Below are 26958 nucleotides of genomic sequence, written 5' to 3'. Positions count from 1 at the left end.
ACAGATTTTGAATAAACAGGCTAAGTAATCAACCTACTCTACAAAATATCGGTGTAGATTCAATACCATTAGTGTAATACTAAAAAAAACATCTGAAATAGCACAGTGTCGTCTATTTTCGATAATTATTATACTCGTTTTTGATGAATTTGACTAATTTGACGTCCTGTCTTAAAAATGATAAGTAGATTCGTCGCTGCAACCACATAACGTCATATAAACCGACGTTATTAATTTATTCATTAATAACGTTACTAGTACATATCGTCATTTCGAATTAATCGATCATTTATCCGACGTCAATAAGTATATGATGTTGTAAATACGTCGTAGAATGGATAAATAAATGACGTCATTACATCTTAAATAGGTACGTAATCTGATGGTGATAATTTAAAATGACTAAGAGTGCTATTTCATTTGCGTGTTTTTGTCGTACGACATGTACAGAACAGAGAGGATCTCTCTATCCCATAGCCAATCGACAGGCTTGAAAAATTTGTCATACTACAAAAACGCACAAATGAAATATCATTCTAATTATTGACGTGAAAATATTACTTATTGTTACCTGGGGGATCATTGTGGGGTGGCTTTAGCACCATGATAGATTTTTTGTCGACACCAGGGATTACAAATCTACATCATGTTATTAAGGAGGTACGATCGAAAAATCAAAATGCTTCGATCGATCTAAAAATTACCCAGAATATTATTTAAAACGAAAACAATACTATATTAAAATTTCAAATCGATTGTGTAATTTTTAAAAAAGGAAGAGTTAAAGAAAGAGTTTTATGCATGGTGTCACATGACATATCCATTGAATGATTGATGTATTACATAATTACTTACTTTTAAAATACGATCCATATAAAAAAAATATATAAATAGTTGGAGCAAATCTTTTTTTACATCCTTGCAAGAATTAACTCCATTCATCCCGTGTAGTTTATTTGTATACAAGCGAAAAGTTGATGAAAATATGCTTATTTGAGCATCTAAAGGAATATACGCGGAAAACTTGGCAACGCTGTTGACTTCCGACATTACGTTAAATTACGGCTTGCTTCGTCCTGTGACAATTGTGTGTGATGATTGAAGATATATATGTGCTTACTTATAACCTATTGTTATGTTTTTAACAGTAAAACACTTACATGAAAAATATTTTAACCTCAATTGTCAATTACTAGTGTGCAACTTGAGTAGGAATGCCAACCTCATTTTCAGAATGCAACGTTGCCAAGTTATCGATAATCATAAAATATTAAATTACTTGCATTTTCTAATAATAGAATATTAATATTATGATTCATAATTAAAAATTAGCAATTATTATCGATGTTATATATTTAATTTTAATAAATCATAAGTTAGCATTTCTTATTATTAAAAGATTTTGATATATTAGATTAGTATTATCAATGTAGAACAATAGCGTACCCTCCTCACCACCTCCGCAAGTGATCGATCGTATATCTTTAATAGTTTCTTTTCATTTACACCCCGATTCTCAGATAATTCTCACTTGTGACTTGTCATAATTCAGTTCCTTTTGCATTCTGACAAGTGAGATTCAACTGAGTTTTTACCTATAATCTGCACGAGATTGAGACCATGAGTTTTAGTGAGTCTCGTAAACTCACTTCAAAAGTAAGGTTATACTGATATCTATTAGTGTTCCAAACGTCTTCCATCCTATTTCCCGATTTTATGATTGTAATCAGGGATGGGTAGTAACTAGTTAAGATGTTAAAAATTAAAAAAAAAAGTTAAAAAGTTAATAACTTTACATTAATTTGATTAATTTTTAACTTAATTTAGTTATTTTTAAACTTTAATTTATTAACTTTTTTTAAATTAAAAATGTTTCTATCTCTCTTAATATTAATATTTTTTGTTTTCTATAAAATCAAACATTAGAAAATTAATTTAGAAAAAAATTCCATGATTTTTTGATGAGAGATCTATAATAAGAGTTACAAGTCAGTTTTTATTAACTCGTTAAGTTTTATCAATTCCCGCTTATATTTAAATTACACTAATTTTAGGTATCACAAACGTTATATTTCAGCAACATAAATATGAAATGAGCCTTAGATGAAAAATTGTTGTAGAGTAGTATTATACATCCATCCATTTTCTAAATTTTTACATATATTTTTTTGTAACAAATATCTAGTCTGTGTAGTCATAAACATGCAGTCATTTCAAAAGTTAAAGAAAGTTAGATAAAGGTTAAAGAAAGAGATATAATGCAAACATACACTCTTCTCTCTCGCAAGATTTTGACAAAAACGCCTTATAATGTGACTCTTACTTATATATAATATAAGTAACTTACATATGAATTTTTTAAAAATTAACTTTTTTTTAAACTTAAGTCAATTCAATCTTAATTTAACTTTTATTAAGTTAATTCTTTATTCCTTCAACTTAAATTTAATTTTATAAATCAATAACTTTAACTTAATTTAGTTTTAAAAAAACATTAACTTACCTAACCCTGATTGTAATGTATTATATAATGATACCCGAATTGCCGCTAAAAGTTACAGATAAAAATAAAAATCGTCGAAATACATATTATACTATTTGACACGATACGAAATCGGTCCTCGCGTCCTCATCTTTGATCAGTTATTTCCTTCAAGAAATCGCGCTCGATAGAAGCTGATTTTTTTTTCTTTAGAGAGTGCTTTCAACCTTATTCGCCTTACATCTAGATTGTTTCTTTTTTTAGCGCGATTATAATATCCTTGTACACGTCACACGTGTCATGTTATTCTTTCTGTCTCGCTTACTCATTCAGCGCTTAAATATCGTCGCACTTGGAGAGAACGGCACGCCGTCAAAATAATACTTATTTCGACCGAGTGTTCTCGGTGTTTATACATAGCGGGGCCCTCTTGGCGGAATTTGCTCACCGGCTCTGTTCCGTGAATTCGTCAGCGGTGCTGGCGGATTACTCAACTTCGCGCGCTGTTGTCCTTGAAACGTGTATACAAACGTCCTGGCCGCGTAATCGCGTGCGTGACCGTTGCAATTTTCCTTCATTCTCTATCGGGACTATTAGTATTTTTTTTTAAACGTTTCCTCCGTTTCTGGAACAGATAAAATCATACGATCAATTGGGATGAAAAAATAACAGTGAGATTCGCTAAAATTCTTTGCTTTTATTTTAACACTACAACTCGTCAAAAATGAATTCGGAATTGTGATTGAAACGTCTGCAATTGTCAATTATTATTAATATAATAATACACACAAGATTTACACAGTGTCGGCTTACATTTTTTATTTATTTTAAGGACGTATTGGAGATATTTCAACACAATCACAAAATTGTGAAAAAATGACAGATTATTCTCAATAATATAAACAATAAGTATATTACGTGGCCTGAAAGCAGGCGTTGTTTCCATACATGTATGTACTGATCATTGCGTAGAATATTACTAAGGCCTTGGTCGTCTCTAAAGGCTTAGGACGCTCGCACGGAATGCTACAGAGATACGGATTCTCGACTCCTAGCAGAGGTAATATTTTTCGCAATAAATAAATTTATTTATACAGATTTCCAGCATGTTAAGATCTCTTTAACAGATGCCTATTGAGTATCAGAGGGTGATACTTAACGTAGGCAAACAACAAGGATATGTATAATAATAATAGATAATGATTCACTGCATCTGACTGTGTCCTTGCTGGAAAGCACCCAGAATTTAATTGTGATATTATTTCAGTAGTCCGGCTCTCTCTGCGTTAAGTTCGAAAAAATTAATTCGGTGCGCAGTTCAAATGACAAATGTAGTATATATAGGGTGGGCCATCTATTGGTACGTTTAAAAATGCGATCAAATGAGCATACATTGATATTTTTTATTAATTTTTTTTTTGTTGTGAAGCTAAAAGTATCCGCGTCAAGAATGAAAAACGATTTCGTTCATGTGGCTCCCTCTACTGGCCTTACAGTATGCCATTCGGTCACCCCAATTATTAAAAAACGTACCAATAGATGGCCCACCCTTTATAAATTCATATCGAATTATTTAAGCATTAAAGATCCAGCTTCGACTGTTGTAGGCTTTTATTTCCTGTTGATTGTGTTTTCACATGTATGGTTCAATAAGATTCTTATTGTTTATAAATATTTGTATTAATTTGAAAACTTAGGACTTCCTTCAACAAGGAAAAATTATTTCAGCCCACTTATAACAATTATTAATTGAAATATTTAAGTAATAGAGTGCGTCGTCAACGTAATTCGTCCGGACGTAACCTTGCAAAGTGCGCAATAAATTGTTCTTATAATTTCTGATAAAAATAAGATGTTATTAGTATAAAGATCAATTTGAATTAATTGTCTTTTGTTATTAAATATCAATTTAAAAATTAATTTGCTAACAATTTGCTAGCATTTTGCCAAATCATAAACCCAAACTTTTTAAATAAATTTTTTAAAATAATATTTTATATATTGGATGAATGCAAGAATTCGTGTCCGATTTATTATTCAAAGTTCAAACAGCTGCAATTTTGTTAAAAATAAATGAAATTTAAATTTAAAAAAGGGTTTTAAAGCTTGAAATTTCTACTTTCGAATAGTTACTATATTTTTTTAATTTTTGTGAGTTTAGTAATTTTTACATATAGAAAACTATGAGTTGAACAAAATGGAAAATTTTTTCTTTACTTTGAGAGCCTGTCACATGTCTAAAAAAAATTTGTAAAAATTTTTAAATTTTTAATGTAAAAGCTTAAAGATTTTTCTATAAAATTGTTTTTAAAAATGTCCTTGCGATTTTTTGTTGCGAATTAAATAAAAAGAATATTTTGACTTTGATTGTTCACACTCATACAACTCCGTCAGAACCATTACAATTTAAACAAACAGGATTCTTAAATTCTTTCAGGTAGAATAAGATTTAGATTTTATTTTATTTTTAGTAAAAATAGCAGCTCTTTGAAGTTTGAATAATAAATTGGGCACGAATTTTTGCATTCCGAATACTTGGTCTATTTTTTTTTATTATAATTAATCAACAAATATAGGAGTTTTTTTACAATAATTATTTTCATTTGTAAATATTAAAATAAATAACAAATATTATTTTACATGTGATACTGAGACGTGTCTGACCATTGCCATTGGGACATTTATTTTCCATAAAAGATTTTAAATCTTTGTACATTCACAAAATTGTAATCATATATAAACAGGAAGAATCATATAGTGTTAAATTTTTGATCTTGAATAATATTTTTTATAATAAATTCTTCGTTTTCTAACCTGAAGGAATATGTAATATCCTGGAATATGTAATATCACAAATTAAATTAACAAGCAATTAATATTGGTCTTCAATAATAATAATGATGAACTAATAAGGACCTTAAAACATTATTAAATATCATTATTATTAAATTGCTTGTTAATTTAATTTGTGATATTACATATTCTAGCTTCAGTTTAGGTTAGTTTAGGTTTAGTTTAGATAATTGATGCGCAGTTTGCATGAACTGGAAATTACAAAAATATTATTAGAAATCAAGATCCGCTTTAATTGAATATAGTTTCTTCTTTGCTTATTTGTGTTATTTTCATTTTTTGTCGAATAAGCCTTTGCAAATGTGATTATAATTTAAGAAGTTTTTGTTTACCTACCTAGCGAACGGTTGAACGCCGTTAAATTAATTCCGAAGTAATAATTGTAAGTATACATATATACAGGGTGAAGTCTCCTGCGAGACTTCTGTCAAACGCTTTTTGTAGATAGAGCGAACAAAGCTGAGTCAAAAAGTCTTCTATCATTTTGCAATTTTCGCAATGATTAACGAGATATTAATTACTTATAATTGCCGAATATTGGTCTTCAATAATTTTTTACTCAAATACTATTAAATATTATCAACAGAAAAACAGCAAGAGACAAAAATTGTTTATTTTCTTTTCATAGAGCTTTAAGAATTTTTTCAGAATTTTTAATCAACTTTTTAGTACTGTATTTTCTCACATTGGCAACTATTTTTATCAATATGAGAAAATACGATATTAAAAAATTCTAAAAAAATTTTCAGAACTTTATGAGAAGAAAATAAGCAATTTTTGTTTCTTGCTGTTTTTCTGTAAAGTTGACAATATTTGAGTAAAAAATTATTGAAGACTAATATTCGGCAATTTTTAATAAATAATTAATATCTTGTTAACTATTGCGAAAATTGCAAAATGGTAGAGGATTTCTTACAGATTTTAACCGTCGCTCGTTTTTCGTTAACAAAATATTAACAAAAAACATTGGAAAAGAAAATATTTTATTTTTATCATATATAATATTTGAAAACTATTCTATATTTTTCTCTGCTTATGTAATGACTTTTTTTACGCGAAGCGAGGTCCACCTCATCTGCCCCCCTCCCCCCGCTTAGAGATGTACAACTTTTCATGCGAAACGAGGGGGGGATGGGATGGATCTCGTTTCGCATAAACTCGTTACAAAATTACAAATTTTTTGTTTTTTTAAACAAAAAATAATTTCCGCGATTGTTATTTTTTATATAGTAGAAAAGAGGACGTTCTTAAACTTATTTTGTTAATAATTTTTTAACGGATAACGAACGATGGCTGAAACCTGTTGAAGATCACTGAGAGTTATGACCTTGCCAACATATGTCATTGAAATCGGTGAGATCATCAATTTTCTAAAGTTTTACTGATAAAACATGCTTTGAATTTGTCGAATGAGAGCTTTGCAGGTATGACTGACGATTCTTAGTTTCTTATATTTAATTAAATCATACAGCATGTTAATTGAACTTATGTATACTATAAAGAGATTCGCGTTAGACGCGTTAAACAGTTTACGGTTCCACGTATTTGTGTGCACAATTTTTAGCTGTTGAATCAATTCGAACGTCTCTTTATTCACGGCCTTTTCATTCGACGATATATTATAAGGCACGTGAAACACGCACTATAAACAGCGATATTATATTAGAGTTCGAGCGAGAGATATGTGTATGCTGGATTAGTTTTTAGTACACGCATGTATATATTCTCATATATAATATATGCACTAGCGACTGACTCATAATGATAACAAAAAGCCAAGGCTGACAAATACAAGAGCTATATAATGTGTGTGTCACACGTTTCCCTACGTCTATTGTCTACAATATTATTGTTCTTCAATTGCAAATATCGATTCATGTATCATTAATTGATTAGATAGTAATTACGGTATAGAGCAATCAGTTTGTTGTAACAACAAAGCAGATTACAATAATAATACACTTGATTTGAAAAAAAGTCATTGATCGAAATATGTTTCTGTTGTGCAGAAAAACGTACTTATCTTTCACGCTATTCTTATTCATTAATTTGTTATTGACGCATGTGTTCCTACGTTTACTTGCCAATTAATAAAGTCATCCAATAGTTGCAACCCTCGTTATTGCAATCAATCGCATTACGTCGCATGCAGGTTTATCCTGTTACTTTTCATCCTTTTGACTTTTTAAAGGACATAATCAAAAGTCCGCGATATCGAGACGGTTCAATAATACAATACAAAACGCGAATAAAGATAAAATTTTGTTGAGGGCAGGCAATAATAAACGTGGAAAAGAGAGAGAAATACGTATTGGAGTATATATTTAGGAGGAGTAGAGACGTGATAGTTGTGAATTAGCCTATTTATCTTTCATCTATAGTTGTCAGTACCTATTTAACATTACGTTTTAACATTGAAAAACTTTGAAAGATCCGCACAATAAAGTTTATACGCTATCGCAACACTTTTTTACGTAGAACACACTTCGATCCAAGAAAAAAAAATAATCGTAATTTTTTTAGCGACTAATTACATTAATTAACATAATACTCAGTGAAAATTGTTATTTGATATATTTCTGCGAAGACAGCGTGAATATCACAATTGAGTGGTTGCTGCTTCCTCTTGTTCTTCTTCTTTACGATTTCCCTTGCTTATTGTGGCTGGTGACAATGGTCGCTTCTTACAAATTCCAAGGTCTCTTTTCGCCTTTCCTTCCCTTCTCTTACAGTACAGTCGTCACACATTAAATTCCGCCAAACGCTCAAAATTCGTCTTCTTGGCAGCTGGAGGATAAAGGAATTGTTGTATAAGAGACTATCACGTCTTTCGAATAGTTTCTTCTTCATCTTGAAAGACGATGCATGAACAAGCTAATGTTAAAACCAGTATATATTATCATAAAAATGCGTCTTAATGGAAAAAGTATCCTAAAAGAAATAATCCATAAATGATTGTGAATATATTGAGCGTAAAATCCCGTGTATGTATATATTCTTGGTATCACTATCTCCTCTTCAATTTCCAGAAGAAATATAATCTTATCAGAATACTAATAATATATATCAAAGAAAAATTTGCTAGATACATTATCTTACCAGTTAGCTGTAGTTCGTATATTTGATATATTTAGTGAATTATTCAATTAGAATGCTATGCATCCGGTAGGTATATAATTATACATACATATAGGAGAAAGTAGGCGAATTGTGCGCTTAAGGGGAAATTTATTGCTATGATGTGATTTTTGAAGAAGTTGAAGTCAATGTAAACGGAAATACACGGAAATACAAACTATAAATATTCTTTTATCGATATGCATTCTCATATTGAACAATTTTTCATTTGATAATATTGTATTTGGCAAAAAGTAAATAAGAAAATAAAAGTGAAAAAGTCGTAAGAAATTAATGTAAAATTAAAATAATTAATAAAATGAAAATTTTATGAAATGTTGATAAGAAAATGAAAAAATATATTATTATATCAATGCTAATACAAATTTTAGAAAAATAATACGAAAATTGGAAAAATTAAGGGGATGCTGGAATGACCAAATTATCGGGACTTTGCAAATCTCCGAGTTTATTGAATGGAATCAAAAATCTTTTTACAGGATTAAAGTAGACGCAAAATTTGGTGGTGCTACAGTGGACTTTATACTAAAATCGAAAAAAGTTAAAAACTTACATTTTTTTTAACTCGTAGAGCTGTCGCTTGACGTAGATGTTTCTTTTATACAAAAATTTTATAGCTTGTATAAATAAAACGACAGTTCAGCGCTTTACGTAGACAAACAATATCGAGTTTAAAAAAGTAAGATTAAAAGCTTAAAAGGAAATATTTAAATCGATCTGCATATGACGTGTATATAAACCCTGAGCGAAGATTCGAAACAAAGCAATAATTGTGTCTTAGTAGGTATTTGATCTTGCAAAAGATAGTATTGCAATATGTTAGAAGGACAGATATATGCGTTTGAGTGAGACAGAACGATAATGTAAGAAATGAACTAAAGATGTCACTATTATCAACTTTTTTTTATTTGAAATTTAATTTGAAATTTAAAAAATCTGTATTGTCGACAACGATTAAGTTCGACGGCCACTCCAGCATTTCCTTAATTATTTAAGCAAAAATCGTATGTAATTCTTAGTCATCAGCTCCAGTGCATTCTTCATGGATCTATTCAGGATACAGGCAGCATTGAAACCATCCAATCGATACAAACTAAAAGTAACATAATGTCAATGTTATAATTTTGCACTTTATAATATAACTCCCAAGGAATATGCAAAAATAAAAATAAAAAAATTATCATTTTGACGTTATTTTGACTTTTTTTTTATTTGATGTATTCTTTGGGCTATTTGTATACCTAACATGTGTCGTATTACATTTATATTATGAAATATACGAAATTACAACATTGATGTCATGTTACTTTTATTTTGTCGACTGGACAGAGTTACATATCTTCCGAATTGTTCGCAATTAGTGCACTTTTTATTGAGAAAAAACTTTGAATTGTCCATGCGTACAATTTTCCGCCGCGAATTGGAAAAACGATTACTCAAAGACTTTTAAGGTACGCACGATTAAATTAACAAAATAAGAATGCGGACTTACCGTATCTTATTTTCTGGATGTGAAAATTACTATTAAAATTTGGAATTTTATCTTTTCTTACTTTTAATAACTACATTTTCAAATTATATAACTTATGGTTATATTTGAAAAAAATTATGTCTAGCTGAGAAATTTTGCCGCGGTAGCGGCTCTATTTATCGGAAAAAGTTATGCGCACAATTACCTGCTAGGCACAATTCTCTCTCTTTCCCTTAAAAATTCACTTCACGTACTTGATTAATATAATATTCGTTCTATATTTATATAAATCTAAAGTTTTCTTATAATAAAGAAAATAATACTACAGAAAAATTCTGTCACCTGATTAAATGAATGTATATTTTACGATAATATTTTGTTATATTAAATAATAATGTTATATATCTTTGTGAATCTGGCACCCAATTATTATAAACTAAATTTTTTTATTATAAAATGACAGTATTTTGTTTGTAGTAACAATAACTTCGTTTGTAGTTTTATATAATAAAAAATATAAAATTTTAAAAAAATGACTGTCACCTGCCTTTAAAATTAAAAAAAATTGTTAATATATCTTGATTCAGAATTATTTGTAGTTGTTTATAGTGATTTTCCGATTGTTTGTAGTTGCACCGTTTAAAAGTTACAGTAAATTAAATTTATTACAATAAACAAATTACGTAACTTTGCCAATTTTTGAGATATTTTATTGTTACTACAAACTACTACAAACGAAATACATTTTTTAAATAAAAAAATTTAATTTATAAAAAGTCGCCAGGTTCACAAAGGTATGTTATATCACATTTAAAAAATAATTTTAATAGTTTTTGTTCGCTGATCGATGTTTCTTACATAATTTAATATTACCTCGTCTGTATTATTTACGTGTCTGTCATGCGACGCTAAACGAGCGATCGTTTGTGCTAAAAGTAAACCGGATATTCATATACAAGTAGCCAAAATCAACAGACAACGGATGATTTTGTTCGACTGTACACAATGACATGCAAATCTCAGCAGTAGCGATAGACTGGAGAAAGACATCTTTCTTTTGCCGCGAGATATTTTTTTATCACTGCAAAACAAAAAAGAAAAAGATAATGGAAGAATTTTTTAAAATTAGTAAAGAGTAAAATTAATAAGTAATTTATTGTTAATATTAATTAACAAAGAAATTTCATTGACATCGCGGAAATTCTATTGATATTAGATATATATATATACAGTTATACGAGTATATACTTGATATTTATATACAGTTCCCCAAAGTTCGCGATTCAAAATACTGTAGTAAGAAAGTTTTTGAAAAATTAAAACGAAAAAGATATTTGTTAAGCAATAGTTTCTGAGATGTAAGGGCTTAAATATGGCCAATTATAGATTATGTTTAGGTTTATGTAGATGATCATTTGAACGCGCTGAATCTGTATTTATTAGCATTTACCAAAAGTGACTAGATGATTACTCTCGTTAAATCTGATCAGCATTATTGAATCAGTAACTGACAGTATGTGTCAATATTTTTAGTATTTTTATAACCTTACACGATCAGTATTATTGACAATATATTCCATTTTAGTTTTACGTACATTATCTATTGCATTGTGACGTATACTTTGACAAAGATCCTAATAAAGTGATGCTCAAGAATCAAAATCCAGATCATTGTCAATATTTTATGTCAATCCATCAATATTAACCACACACGATCAGTATAATATTGTCAGTATTTGTTAATACTGCCAGTATACTGTTGAACGTGTAGAATCATCTTAATATTACCGTATGCACGACTCATAAACATGCGGCCTTCCAAACATAGTCTATAATTAGTATATATATGTTATTTAAGGCTTTTACCATCGCACAAATTACTGCTTAAAATAAAAATTTACAAATAACTTTTTTACTGAATTTTTTCTTTCGAAAACTCTTACTATAGTATTTTGAGTCGTATATTTTGAGAAAACCTATATAAGTAAAAAATTCCTTGTAGTGAGATACAATTATACGTTGAATTTTTTTTATTATTATTTATTTATGAAATAATTTTCTGTTTTTCTAAGAATTTTATTTTTAATTTCATCGATATTTCTTTTCTTCTTCTTTTGATATTTAAGGGATTAAAATGCTTCTGATTTCTCTGAGATCTCTATAGGTAACATTCATTTTCTGCGTCTTGTTTACGAAGAGATTATGATCAATTCAATTACAAATTCATTTATGGTGCTCCATGTATCCTTGCTTGCACATCTGTCACGAAAAGATTATACGTTTCAAGGTTGCGAATGAAAGGTAGTCATCGATTTTACGGATATATCTTTGAGAGAGCGATCTCGCCATTTTTTATACTGCTAAAACTCGTTCTAGTGAATTAATTTTTGAAAGTGCACGATTTATTTCCTTTGCACAACATCAATGTTTGTTTAATCTTGGTCAATTATAATTATATAGAGATAAATTGTTTTATATTATATTGAAACAAAAATATAACGTCAGCATACAGGGTGTCTCGAAAATTTTGCCAATCGCTTTTATGTAGATAGAGCGGACTAAACTGAGCCGAAAAGTCTTCTATCATTTTATAATTTTCGCAATAGTTAACAAGATATTAATTATTAAAAATTGCCAAATATTGGTCTTGAATAATTTTTTACTCAAATACTGTCAATTTTACAGAAAAATTATAAAAAACAAAAATCATTTATTTTCTTCTCATAGACCTCTAAGAATTTTTTCGGAATTTTTTATCAACTTTTTAGTACTGCATTTTCTTATTTTTGCCAATATGAGAAAATACGGTATTAAAAAATTCTGAAAAATTTCTGAAAAAATTCTCAGAACTTTATGAGAAGAAAATAAATGATTTTTGTTTCTTGCAGCTTTTCTATAAAGTTAATAGTATTTCAATAAAAAATTATTTAAGACCAATATTTAGCAATTTTTAGTAATTAATATCTTGTTAACTATTGCGAAAATTGCAAAATAGTAGAGGATTTTTCGATTCAATTTAATCCGCTCTATTTACATAAAAGCGATTGGCAAAAGCTTTCGGGACACCCTGTATATTGTATGCTCTATACAGTGCTGTTTTAAATGCTAGTTTTTTTCTATTGACAATTATTGTCCAGAAAAAGTAAACAGAATGTTCAACATCTACTTGCAAATTAATCGAGTACTAACGATTCATCATTATTTATAGAATCGCTCCATGAATATTTATCGATTAGTAGATGTGAATATGTATGAATGACACACTCTCATTTAGAGTACTTTTTACCATATAAAGAGGACGTAATATGTCGAATTTTGTTTGAGTTTTCCTTTTATTCTCAAGTCGACTTTAGATGATCTATAATTTCTTATAACTTTTTAAGAATGTACAATATAGAATTAACATTAAAATTACCTTTTTGTAAAATATCACATATTTGTACTGTTAACCATATTGCAGCACTAAGTTTTTTTACTGTAAACATTTTTTACTTGAAATAAATTTTTTCAATTATACTTTTATTTTTTTTATTCTTTATAATTTACTGAGTTGGAATAGAAAAATATATATTACTTGAGTTGAAATAGGAAGATCTTTAAATGAGAATAAAAAGATATGTAGATCACTTAGATTTTATTTTTAAGAAATAAAGGTTTATTATAGATTTAGAATATAGTTTTTTGCACTCTGATTTTATTTTTTTAAAGTAATAGTATGACAATAATATTTGAAAAAAATGTGTATTATGTTTGTAGTTGACTCAATTTAGAGATTTCATATATTTTTTAAAAAAAATTATATATTTGAATTGAATAAAATAATAAAATTTTTTGGTATTATTTTTAAATAAAAATATAACAAATGTTTACATGAACTTTTTAACATCTAAATTTTTACTTTTATTTAATAACTTTTATCTAATAACTAAATTATACGTATCTAATATTTTTTTAATAGTAAACAATCTAAACTGCGTTTTCAGTTTAGGCTTTAATCTTTCATCACAATGCGTTCCTTTAAAGATTTTTAACACATTAATATTTTACAAATCATTTAAGTCTAACACTACTAAATTACTTATTAATATAACACTTGATATTAATTTTGAAACAGTTGTTTCTCTCGAATATTTTTCCGGAATGAAGTAAGCGAAATAATTTAAGAATGGCTGCGTTCTTTAAAAAAAGAAAGCAACTTTCTTTGGTCGAATATGTGAATTGTAAGATATTAAAATTATGCAAAATTAGATATAAATGAAAGAATTTTGGTAAATATCTAGTTTAAATGACACTTCATCGATTTTAATGTTCTTTAGATATGGTTATAGGGAAGAGTGTCCTGAGTTATTCCCCATAAGAATCAAATGGAGAACGGCATTGGTTTAGAAGATACAATAAACTAAAGTTTCATAATAAAGTCATAGTATACGATTTTTCATGCAAAGCGATTCCCACCCCACCTCCTCCCCTGCTTAGGGGCGCACGACTTTTCAAAGAAATATGGTAAATTTCGGAAAGTTATACGCCCCGAAGCAGGGGGAGAGGTGGAGTGAAAATTGCCCCGCGTAAAAAGTCGTGCGCTTTAAACCTAAACTAGATATATACCAGAATTTTTTACAAGATCAGATTTTTCATATAATTTTGTAAAAAAAATTTTCACATTTTTGTATGAAATTTAGAATATTTTAGAATTTATATATCTAATTAAGGCCTTGTTTTACATGTCTATGATAATTAAGTTGAATTAGTCTAATTTTGTTGAAAAATCTTCATTTTTCAAATCATGCGAATAAAAAGAAAGTACAATATGAAAAACGGCAAAATGAATACAAGGAAGAATGTTTAATAAATCACAAAGATTCATCCGGAAAGATGGAAGTGGATGCTATATGCGAAATTTGTTCAAATGGACTCAAATATTATTTAAATTATATTGGAGATGGTTACTCGAAAATGCGTCTGTGAAATTAGCACTCCAATATTGAAATTCCATAGTTCTGATTAAAGTTACCATTTCCTTTTGACAAGACAAAGAGTTCTGTACATATACGAGGGTCGTTCGAAAAGTCCGTGCAAAGTCACTGCTGATGGCACTACTGGCGCGTATCAAGGTTAGATTTAGTTAGTAGCATCTCTTGGAGGAACACACACCAAGTTACAGCCAGATCGGTCTATTTGTTTGTGTTTGGCATTCATTTGAATCGAGGAAGTCGAGTGATTTTCAATAACGCACCAGCTCACACCTCAGCAGTTGTGATCGCAAAATTAATGGAATTAGGGTTCCAACTCGTCTCACATCCCCCCTATTCTCCAGACTTGGCTCCCTCGGACTACTATTTGTTCCCCAATATGAAGAAATGGCTGGCGGGAAAAAGATTTTATGGAAACGAGGACGTGATTGCAGAAACAAACCCCCCTCGACTTCCTCGATTCAAATGAATGCCAAACACAAACAAATAGACCGATCTGGCTGTAACTTGGTGTGTGTTCCTCCAAGAGATGCTACTAACTAAATCTAACCTTGATACGCGCCAGTAGTGCCATCAGCAGTGACTTTGCACGGACTTTTCAAACGACCCTCGTAATTTATAACAAGAGTTTTTCTTAATAATTTAAAAAAAAAGGGATGCTAACTTCTTATCGAAAATCGAATAGTTCTGAGCTTAAGCTTTATTTCGTAAATATCTAGAGTTCCTGATGTATAAAAAAATTTCGAAAAATCAAAAAATCAAAAATTTTTGAAAAAAATAATTTTTAGATATAATAGTCCTGATTAGAGTTCCTGCTTCTTTTTAACAGGACGAAAAGTAGTTCTCTGTAGTTTTTAAATAGTGTTTAAACTATAGTTTTAACATAAGATTCGCTTAATATATACTTGTATTTTTTAAATAGAATGCTAATTTCTTATCGAAAATTTAGATCAAAATTCTGAGCAACTTAATAGTTCTATTTTGTGAATGTTTAGAATTTCTGATACATAAAAAACAATTCTGACATACAACAAAAACGAGAACTCTAATTAGAACTATGGAATTTGAATGTTGGGATGCTAACTTCACAAACGTCTCGAAAACATATTGTACATACAGAAATTGTCAATTCAAAATCCTACGGTGATGATGTAATTATAATATATAAAAAAAAGAGTATATAAGACGCATGCAGAATGGATAGTTGCCTTCGAGAATGTAAAAGAAAGAGCAAAAATCTTGGTAGTAAAAATAAATTATCTGCGAAACTTATAGATAAATTGACTGTGTAGTATGGCCTAGCTATAAGGAGAAATTATCATTCCGTTTTTTAATTGACTAAGCAAGAGATTTGGGCTATTTTTTTATCATTACAGTTCAATAGACGAGCAACGGCAACATCATTGTTGTCCGCAAGGCTCCTAGTGCAACTGGCAAAGGCCGGAAATGCATTACATACTCATAAACTGGAACGATTATGAATCTCTTCCAGAAGATATATTACAAGCAATTCGACCTATCTATGAAAATCTCAGTAATGAGAATTTATTACAGCGTTGTTTGGGTGGATTTACGTAAAATAACAATGAGAACTTAAATATTTTGATTTGGAAGATTGCTCCAAAAATACCACACAGTGACAAAAATTGTATAAATTGCAGCTAACTTTGCCGCATGTTTATATAATAAAGATACATTATCATTATTACAAATCGTACAAGCTATGGAGATTACTGCAGGACAACCTAACCAAATGCGCACAATATACAATTAGTGTTTCATCAAAATCAAGAAATTCAAAAAATCTTGTCTTGATTTTGTCTTAAATCAAGAAATTGGAAATTGTTTTCAAGACAAGACAAGAAATTGTTATCAAGATTTCTTGACAATAAGTCTAAGTAAATTTCTTGAAATTTCTTGAATTTCCGTGACACTTTTTATTTTTAATACTTATTATTTTAATATTTTATTATATTATTTCTGATTTGAAAAGTTTTGAATAATTTAGATTTCAACATTTTTAATTGTATTTATTGATATTTGTAATAGGTTATATAATATAGAAATGTATATTCATATATTTTCATTAAATAGCAAAATAGCATATGAGCAGAGTGTAAATCGATTATTCAAAAAGTGAAGTCCCTGATCTAGTCCAAGATCTAACCAAATTAAATTATACTCACCGATACATCTGTGTACCAGATATTAATCTTTACATTTATGTAGAAGCCCATAAGAATAATAAAAATGATTTGCCCTTAGTAATAAGTAGAAGTATAGGAACATCTTCAAAAAGGATAAAACATTTGGTAAATTGATCCACAATTAGTATATGGGGTCTAATTGTAGATACTTGTCATTATTTTATTTTATTTAAATTAAAACATAAAACAATAATGAAATAGAATAAAATCATCCATAATGTAATCTTTATGATCAATCATGACTATTAAATAGTTTATTAATTGTTTGATATTGTGGATAAAAATACGAATTTTTTTTTAAAGAGTGATTCATAACTAGTGATTTATAACTAGTGATTTTATCCTACATTTTAAGAATCTATTACGTTTTTATCTGTTAGATGAATCGTATAGATTATACAGTGTATCGCAAACAGTTATAGCAGTTAACATGTCTGATACCAATAGCAATGTTTTTTAGTATTTTTTATATAAATTTTACGTTTTATTGATAAAACTTTATATAAAGCATTGGTACAAACTTTATTTTGATATTTCTAATACGTTCGGAGAAAAAAATTCATGAATGAGCAGTTATTTCTGATGGCTCTAGGTATATGTATGTAACCCCTTTTGTTTAAATAACGCAGAGTAAATAACGTCCATATAATGTTACTGTACGTGCGAAAAATATCTTATCGTATTAAATTAAATATTATTGATTTAATTTAAATAAATAACATTAGTTTATAACTAATGTTTTTTTTTAAATTATTTCGAACCAGACAAGATGTTTTTTATAGATTTTTGTATGTGGAACATCTGTTGGTTCTTGACTGAGATATGTAATATTTATGAAAAAGGAGATTACATGTTTGTTGGAACGTTCATATGCTTTTGCGTCGTCGATGTGTTACTTTTTTGTTTGTTTCTTTATCAAAAGCTGCAATGACCAAGACGTTACATTATCGTTTATCTCGCGATTTTTCCCTGATTAGTTACGCAATCATTCAGTACAGTATGACTGGACACACTGGGTGTGTCCAGAAAAGTTGATTTATCAGATGATGATTTCGTTCTTCAAATTCAGTTCTTCAAAAAATCTACGAAAGTCTTTTCAGGGAATATTTTATCTGGAGATTAGATAACAGGCCATTTAATGTTGAAGAATAATTATCATAATGATCTAAAAAGAAAAATGGACGATTTTGCGAACAAGCATAACAGATTTTGTTCTTTACTTAATTTTGCACCAGAATTTTTTGGAAAAGATAATTTATACTGAATATCAAATTAGCACTGTGATTGTAACATACATACATTAGAAAATCGGTTCTACATTTTGTAGAATTACCCGATGTGACGTTGGCACCCTGAAAAATCCGAAATTTTTATACACAGTTCCTTTTGCATCCACAATAGTTCTGTAGTTCCTGATAGGTTTTAATAATATTTAGTTTCGCTGATTTAGCTAAAAAAAAAATTTTTTTAATGGAGTGCCAACTTCGCGTGGCAAAAATTAATTTTATCACGAAATTCTACAGTTCTTGAAGGCCACTTTATGGGTTTATTCGGCATATTTTCAAGAATTTTTTTTCAGTAGTAAAATGCAATTAATTTAATCAAACTTTTTACACTTTATTTGTCACTTATTCAAGATTGTATAAAAATTTTTTTAAACGATTTCACGCATGCGCGGCTTCAAAATGGCGGCTGAAGTGAAGGTGGGAAAAAAAGTTTGGACCCTGAAATCTCCAGTTCTAATCGTCTGAAACAAAAAATCCAAAAAGATTCTTAAAATATATGTTAGTGGCTATATCCCGTAGTAGAATGAAACGATTTGGGCATTAAAAAAAAATGGCGGACTTTAGAATTTTTTCACCCCTTTTTTACCTCTAAAATCGTCTAAAAAAGGGGTTAAAAGTAAACGAAAAATTCTAATTCCACTAGGGGCTAAAACTACATAAATTCTGAACAACCCCTGAAAATTTCAGCCCGATCGGTTAAATAGTTCTCCCAAAATCGTGGTCCAAAGGTCGAAAAACGTAGTTTCGAGAAAAACGCGTTTAAAGTTTTGTGTTGACAATTGTTAGTAAAATTATAAAAAAAACCTTCTTACTCTCAACTGGCGATGCCTGCTCCATACATTATGCCTTCCTGCTCATCGTAGTAATCATTAAAAATGATGCTTTTGGGAAATCGAAAATTTTGAAAAATAAACCCATAAAGTGGCCTGAAGAATTTAATTTCTAATAGGTTTTAACAATAGTTCTGGTCTTTAAGGGGATGCTGGAGCGACGACCGAATTTGATCGAGGTCGATAGTACAGTCTTTTTTAAATTCCAAATTTGATAACAGTCTTATAGTCATTTCTTATATTTATTATATCTCACTCAATGCAGTCATCTGTTCTTATCTAACATATTCCATCTCTTAGAAGATTGAACACCTATTGCTAGATACAATTATTGCTTTGTTTATCATTCCGAGTTTTCGCTCAGCGTTCATATACATGTCAATTGTATATCAATATAAATCTTTCTTTTTAAGCTTTTAATCTTAGTTTCATAAACTCAGTATTGTTTGTGCATGTAATACGCTTAATGTGCTGCACTGTCGTTTGGTCCATAAGAGCTATAAAACTTTTGTATTAAACATTTACGTCAGATGACAGCTTTATGAGTTGAAAAAATGTAAGTTTTTAACTTTTTTTTTTCAATTTTAGTATAAAGTCTATCGCAGCACCATCAAATTTTGTGTCTACTTTAATCCTGTAAGAAGATTTTTTATTCCGTTCAGTAAATTCGGAGATTTATATCGATCTGCAAAGTCTCAACAATTTGGCCACTCCAGCATCCTTTTAAACATTTGTTAATAAATGTCTAATCCGACGATTGGCATCCCAAGTTTAAAAAAAAATTACTTTCATCACGAAATTCTCTTGTTTTTAAAGGACTTAAATATTACATTATTATTAGTATTTAATAAGGCAATGTAACAAATTTAGTCATTTTGAAAAATAAAATAAATTTAAAATAAGTTTTTATTGCATATTTCTGTAGACAGGATTGGTAAAAACCAATGCTTTTTTTTTTAATAGGACATATTATATTTCTTCTTAAATATCTTTTTAATGCTTCAAAATGTACTTTAAACGATATTATAAAAAAAAACATATTTAAAACATACAATATTAGAAAAATTATTTCAGCATGTTTTAAACTGTTCAAAACACGTTTAGAACATATTTTCTATCGATCTATAGCTGTCATGAATGCGTTTTCAAAACAGATTATACTTAACGGCCATTTTGAATTTCAGCTTTATATCAAAAAGTTAGCTGGTCTACGATATAGAAAATTTTATAAGGAATAATTTAAAAAAAATCATTAAAATTGGTTGTTTCGTCAGTCGATTTTTGTCCAAAAAATGAGCCTTTTTTCCCACTGTGCGCCGGCGTAGAATTAAATATTTCGTTTTCAAATTGATTTTTTTTTAATACCCGTAATTTCTCTTTTTATGATCGATACCGAGTATCGTATCTTTTTTATTGATTAATTTTATACGTTTATCATTTTTTATTACCTACTAACGATATTTAATTGTATTGAAATATTATCAATTGTTTAGCGATCGCGATTACATCATTCCAAGAAAAGATCATAAGATTAAGATCTGCCAATTTAAGACAGAAGTATTACGATTTTTATATTCGCAAGTTAAGCTAACTACTTCTTATTGAGAATTTACTTTTCAGAAATTAATTCATTATGCATCTATTTCAAATATATTTCAATATAACTTTATCTTTATGACATGAAATATCACAACAACATTATTTGAAGGTTGCAATATTTTATAACACTTGGTGCAATATTGCTATGTCCGTTAAAATAAGATATTGCTACAATATTCTGTAATATTGCTGCTATGTTTAGAGACATGTTGTAAATATATGTTATTGCAATCATCGATTCAGTTTTATTGTTAATATATTGATTATCATATTCCAAAATACACACGATAAAGTTATGATGTAGTGCAGAGATTAAACAAATAATCAGGAAATATAATATTCTTTTAATTAAGGAACTTTAATTTGATATTTATGAAACACTAATTATATATATTAGTTATTGCTTCAAAAGATTGTGTGTGAATTATGTTGAAGCTAGAATAATTGTCACAATTGTTTGTATTTGAAAAGAAATATAAACGAAAAATTTTTGTGACGAAGTAACGGATCTCATTTTTTAATTAATTTGCAGCAAATCTCATTATACATACTAGCTATTATACTAATCGTATTGTTAGAAAAATATATGTTTTATATATTTCACGATGTAATTCTCATTTTTAATACTAAAACATTAATTATTTATCATATTTCTAATGTAATAAAATCGAGATGATTTTGTTAATGATAGAGAGTCATTAAAACGGTGATGGATGCGAACTTCCTGTTATTGGGCCTCTAAATTGCATTATTTCCCTCGCTAGATAATTAGCCGCGCATGCAAGTTTTTCATATGTATATATATTGTTCTTGTTTTGCAACACCGTTTGTTGTTTTATGTACTTAGCAGCGCCTACAATTTTCGTCCCCGCCTTTCCGTCGTTCGCCAATGTCGGGAATTCCCGGATGTCTCATTTTCCGCGATTATCGTGTCACGCCTTGCACGCTATTATATGTGTACGATCTTCACGATTGCGACTCTTGATGCGCAAATTTTCCACGTTGCTTTATCATCTAGTCTCATGTTCGTCAATAAGCTCGCATTGAATTCAGTACTTTTTTTTCGTGATTCTTCGTGTATTCTCTGAGATTGTATAAAGAAAGAAAATGAAATTACTGTATATAAAAAAAATCTCATGTATAATTAACGGATTTGATTAATGAAAAACGATTTTAGAAATAAGTTTTTTTAAATTTTTCAAAAATGTTTGCTGACTCGGAGACTTTATTTTGCGCAAATACGATAACCCTCATGAAAGTAAACCAATTTATTATCAGAGATGATTAATTGTTATTCGTATTAGTAATTCGCGATTATTTGAGATGCTACACAGAATTTTATGATATACGTTTCTGATTCTGTATTAATCGTAAGTATTAATTTTATCGATATGACATGAGAAATATATATCTGACTAATTATTATTTTTTATATCATATTATTCATTTTAAATATTTTTAATTAGTATTAAAAAAAACATACAACATACACTATTGTCTCTTTTGCATAGTATTCTTTTTGTTTTTTTGATACTCGGAATATTTTTACTATTATTATTAACAATTATGTTCTTATTTATCTTAAAATCTCAATAAATACGTTCGCTTTCGCGTATACAAGTATTGTGCAACGAAGTGACTCATGCATTTTTTATTTTTTTGGCGTGAGCAAATATTTTATTGAAATCTTGGAAGTTATTCACGCTATTGCAAACGATATTTATCTTATCAATCATTGTATAGTAATCGTACGAAAATCCATCTCGGTTTTTTTAAGCGGGTTTCTTTAAGCTTTGACGTTTTCATCGCACGTATATTGAGATGACCAAATAAGAAAAAAAATCGAAATAAGAAAAGAAAGAGGGATATTTGAAAAAATTCAATTAAATTTTAAGATAAACATTTTTTTATAATTGTTAATGAATAATATTATGTTATTATATTTGTAAATAACTAATAATACTTAATGTATAACATCACAATAAAAGTTACATCAAGTTATGAGATTATATTATTTTTTAAAATTAAATTTCTACTAAATATATTTTATGAATAATATTTGGATCTATAAGTAAAAAATTAGTATTGAAAATTTCCATAAAAAGTTTTTATAATATCACCTAAACATCATTTTCACTCGCAAACAAGGACAACTGTTGCATTGAAGAAAGATATTTACATACAAAAAGTCTAAGAGTTGCTAAGTGATGAGAGGACCTATTCCATTGTTAGTAAAAATCCGAAAAAAATTATAGAAAGAAAGATTAACGATCTAATTAAAAAATAGTCTGAACAAAAAATATATTTCTAACAAAGAGTCTCTTTTCCTGCGTTCGAGTGACGCCCTTCTTCCGAAAGTATACTCATTTCCAAAGATTCACAAGATTAATATTCCGTTCAGAATCATAGTCTCCTCTATTAATACAGCATTATATTTGTTAGCAAAATTTCTGAAGGATATCATTTCAAGCAGTATTCCGAAAACAAGAGATCATGTGAATAATAGTTTTGATCTATATATATTATAAAAAATTGTCTGGAGTCAGCATAGGGGAACTATGCTCTGACATGCTTGTTTCCTTGGACATCGTATTTTTATTCACGAATTAGATTTTAGATTTAGCAATCGATGGTATTGAAAGGCGATGGGTATATATAAAAAATTTTATGAACATATCGAAAGAAGAGTTTATTAAAGTAAAATTTGTATTATTTTCAACTTATTTTATTTTTAACAACGTGATTTATAAACAGACATATGGTACCCTGATGGGCTCTCCCCTCTCGTCTGTTATTGCCGACATTGTTATGCAGGATCTGGAGCAGAACGTATTAAGCATATAATTAGATTTATCTATTTACTTTAGATATGTAGATATCATGCTTGTTTCACCTAGAGAGAAATTAGAATTCTCAATAAATTCAATAGTTATCATGAATGCCTTAAATTTACTGTAGAAATGGAGGATAAGCGTTCTCTCAAGTTTTTAGATATCTTTTTGATTATTGTAAACAATAAAATTATTATATTTGATTGGTTCTACAAAAAAACCTTTTCTGGTCTATCGTTTTTTTAACCATTTACAACATAATTGATCACGCAATACTATTATCTCATCCATCCTTCTATAATGAAATTGTGCATAAAATTATTGTTGGACAATAGTTACTCTTTAGAACTCATTTTTGATCAATAAAAAATTTAAAAATCTATATGTAAATAAATCAGAATTTTTTGGAGATGGCAATCAGAAAGAAGTAAATATAATTATGTAAAAAAAGATTTTATGGTAATTCCATATATTAAAGATATTTCTGAGATGACAACTTCATTCGTTAATAAATCATTACCGTCGGTTTTCATACGGTAAATAAACTCAGTAAATTCATTAAGGTTCACAAAGATAAAACAGAACCAGCTTGCACTAATCATGTAATATACAGAATTGACTGTAAAAATGCGATGCATCTTACAATACGTAGATCAAACAAAGAGAAAACTTTGAACAAGATTAAAAGGACATAATAATAATAATATAAAATTAAATCCATCCAAATATTCTGTGATAATTGATCAAATATTGGAATATAACCACACGTTTGATTAGGAGAATACAAAAATATTTATACATTGAATATAATTATAACAAAAGACTAATTATGGAAATAATCCATATTAAAGAATAAAAGAACGGAATTAATTGCAAAAAAGATATTGAATTGTTGAATGAATCTTATTTTGATATTTTAAAGGGAATTCTAAGGTTAACAAATAATAATTGATTTTATACACATAATAATAATTGTTTGGGCTTACGTATGATGTGTATGTTATTGCTCAGCGGCACAATCGATTCATCCTTAAATCTCGACAAGAATGATAACACAGATTATTACTGTCAGACAGTTAAATTGTTAAACATGTCAAATTGTTTCACACCATAACTATAAATTATATACTATACATAAATTCTTTTTCTTTTTTTATATAATTTTCAATTTATCTTGATCTAGATTATTTTACACCTTTGACTTCAATTTGATGAACTTGATTCTCGCTATTAAACGAGAATTTAGTTATAAATTTGACATTTTGACGTTAATTTTTGGGGACATGATGTGCCAATATTTTGGCGTGTTGCGATATGTTTATGATATTAAATTCCATCGACTTTTATGTCTACGATTACAATATTAGGATTAATTTTTTATCGTTACCATTAAACCATAATGGCAAATTAATATATAATCAAATGACTTAAATTAACAAAAAAATTTGCTAAACATCCTGAAATACTTATTCACCAAGGCTGATAAGGGTAGACAATTATCATGGAGAAAGATGAATATATTTTCAAAATGGATGTAATGTTATCTGATAACAACACCTATCTAAAAATCGAAAAGATCCTGTCAAGGTAATGAGTTGCGCGATCTGTTGGTAAGATGGAAAAAGAGCAGATTCATAGATGATTACACTCACAGAAAGACTATTAACGACAGACAGAATCACGCTCAGAGTATACGGCGCGTCAAAAATACATAAAACCGATAATCTTCTCAGAATAATAGTGTCATGCATCAATAGTCCATTATACAATCTCTCTTTATATTTACACCAAATCATTAAAAACTGCGCATACCGAAGGCACCAAGCTGTAGAAAACAGTTTTTATTTGGTCGAGAAATTAAATGAAATGCAGTTAGAACCAAATTATACATTGGTATCTCTGGATGTTATTTCGCTATTTACGAATGTTCCCATAAATTTAGTCATTAAGGACATACAAAAAAATAGGATTGTATTGGTAAAAACACAAAAATACCAGAAAAGGAATTTTAATTTCGATTCAAATGATATTTAATTCGACAGTATTTTGTTTTAATGGAATTTACTACAAATAGATTTTTGAAACGCCAGTGGGCTCACCGTTATCTCCGATTATGGCTAACATTTTATTAGAAGACCTAGAACAAATTGCATTAGATAAATTGTCATTATACCGTTATATTACAGATAAGTAGCCGATATACTGTTAGCAGTTCTATCAGAACACTTTACGAATAACATCTTGGAAGTTTTTAATTCGCAACATAAACGATTGTAGTTTACTCTTGAAATTAGCATGAATAATAAATTAAATTTCTTAGATGTTGCAATAGTTATTGATAACAATAAAATCCTTTTTGACCGATTCCACAAACCTACATAATCAGATAGATTCCTGAATTTCCATTCCAATCATCCCAACGTGCCACAAGAAGGGCATTATGTATGGAATGGTAGACAGAATAATTCCATTATCTCAGTTTCCACCAAAAAAATATGAAAGAAACTATCATCACACTACTGATGGTTATCCACTGCCTTTTATTTTTTCGGTCATACACACAAGATTAAAATACCATTACCAAAAATCAAACAAGGGCCCTAATCACGTCAAATAAAACAAAATCAAAGAACGGTTTTTTACTGTCCCTTGTGTGAAGACCATCTCAGAGAGTTTTCAATCAAGCCTCTAATATTAATCGAAAATTAGCATTTTCCATTTCGAACACATTAGAAAAAGAGATATATAAAATGGGACAAAGACAACTCGATCCTATATCGAATCATGACGTCGTTTACAAAATATCTTGCAACGATTCAACATAATATATTGGCCAAACGAAAAGACAACTTCAGACAAGAGTTTGTGAACACTTGTCTGATATTAATAAAAAAACGGGTTCCCCATTATATGTATCTAATATCTACGTCAGTAATTTCTAATCATCGCATCGTGTCTTTAAACCAGATTTGAATACATGTGATTTTAACTGGAAGGAAGTAAAAATATTGGACAGAGAACCATCATATAACAAGAAATATCTGAGATAGGTTTCATAAAGAAATAGACATAAAGATTAAACAAACAGAGTGACACGGAATCATTTTCTGATAGATATCTTCTTTTAGTTCAATCATTATCCCCGTTCTAAAAAGTTCCTACTCGTTATTCTCTCCTATTATATTTCTCCTTCCTTTGTTTTAATTGCTTTCTCATTTTTGTTTCTTATTCCAACAGCATACGTAACACATATAATAGCCAAAATTTAAAAAGCTCCTTTTCGAGAGGTCT

General features: G+C 28.8%; 1 protein-coding gene across 2 annotated transcripts in view; it reads left to right on the top strand.

Moving 5' to 3' along the window:
* Window positions 1–26958, top strand: part of LOC108746554 (CD63 antigen) — a 67750-nt gene that overhangs the window by 1264 nt on the left and 39528 nt on the right. The gene's annotated exons all lie outside the window — the stretch shown is intronic.

The sequence above is a fragment of the Trachymyrmex septentrionalis genome, unplaced genomic scaffold (assembly GCF_001594115.1).
Source record: "Trachymyrmex septentrionalis isolate Tsep2-gDNA-1 unplaced genomic scaffold, Tsep1.0 scaffold178, whole genome shotgun sequence".
Lineage (NCBI taxonomy): Eukaryota > Metazoa > Arthropoda > Insecta > Hymenoptera > Formicidae > Trachymyrmex > Trachymyrmex septentrionalis.
Note: the sequence above shows the minus strand (reverse complement) of the source record. Positions and strands in the feature narration are given on the sequence as shown.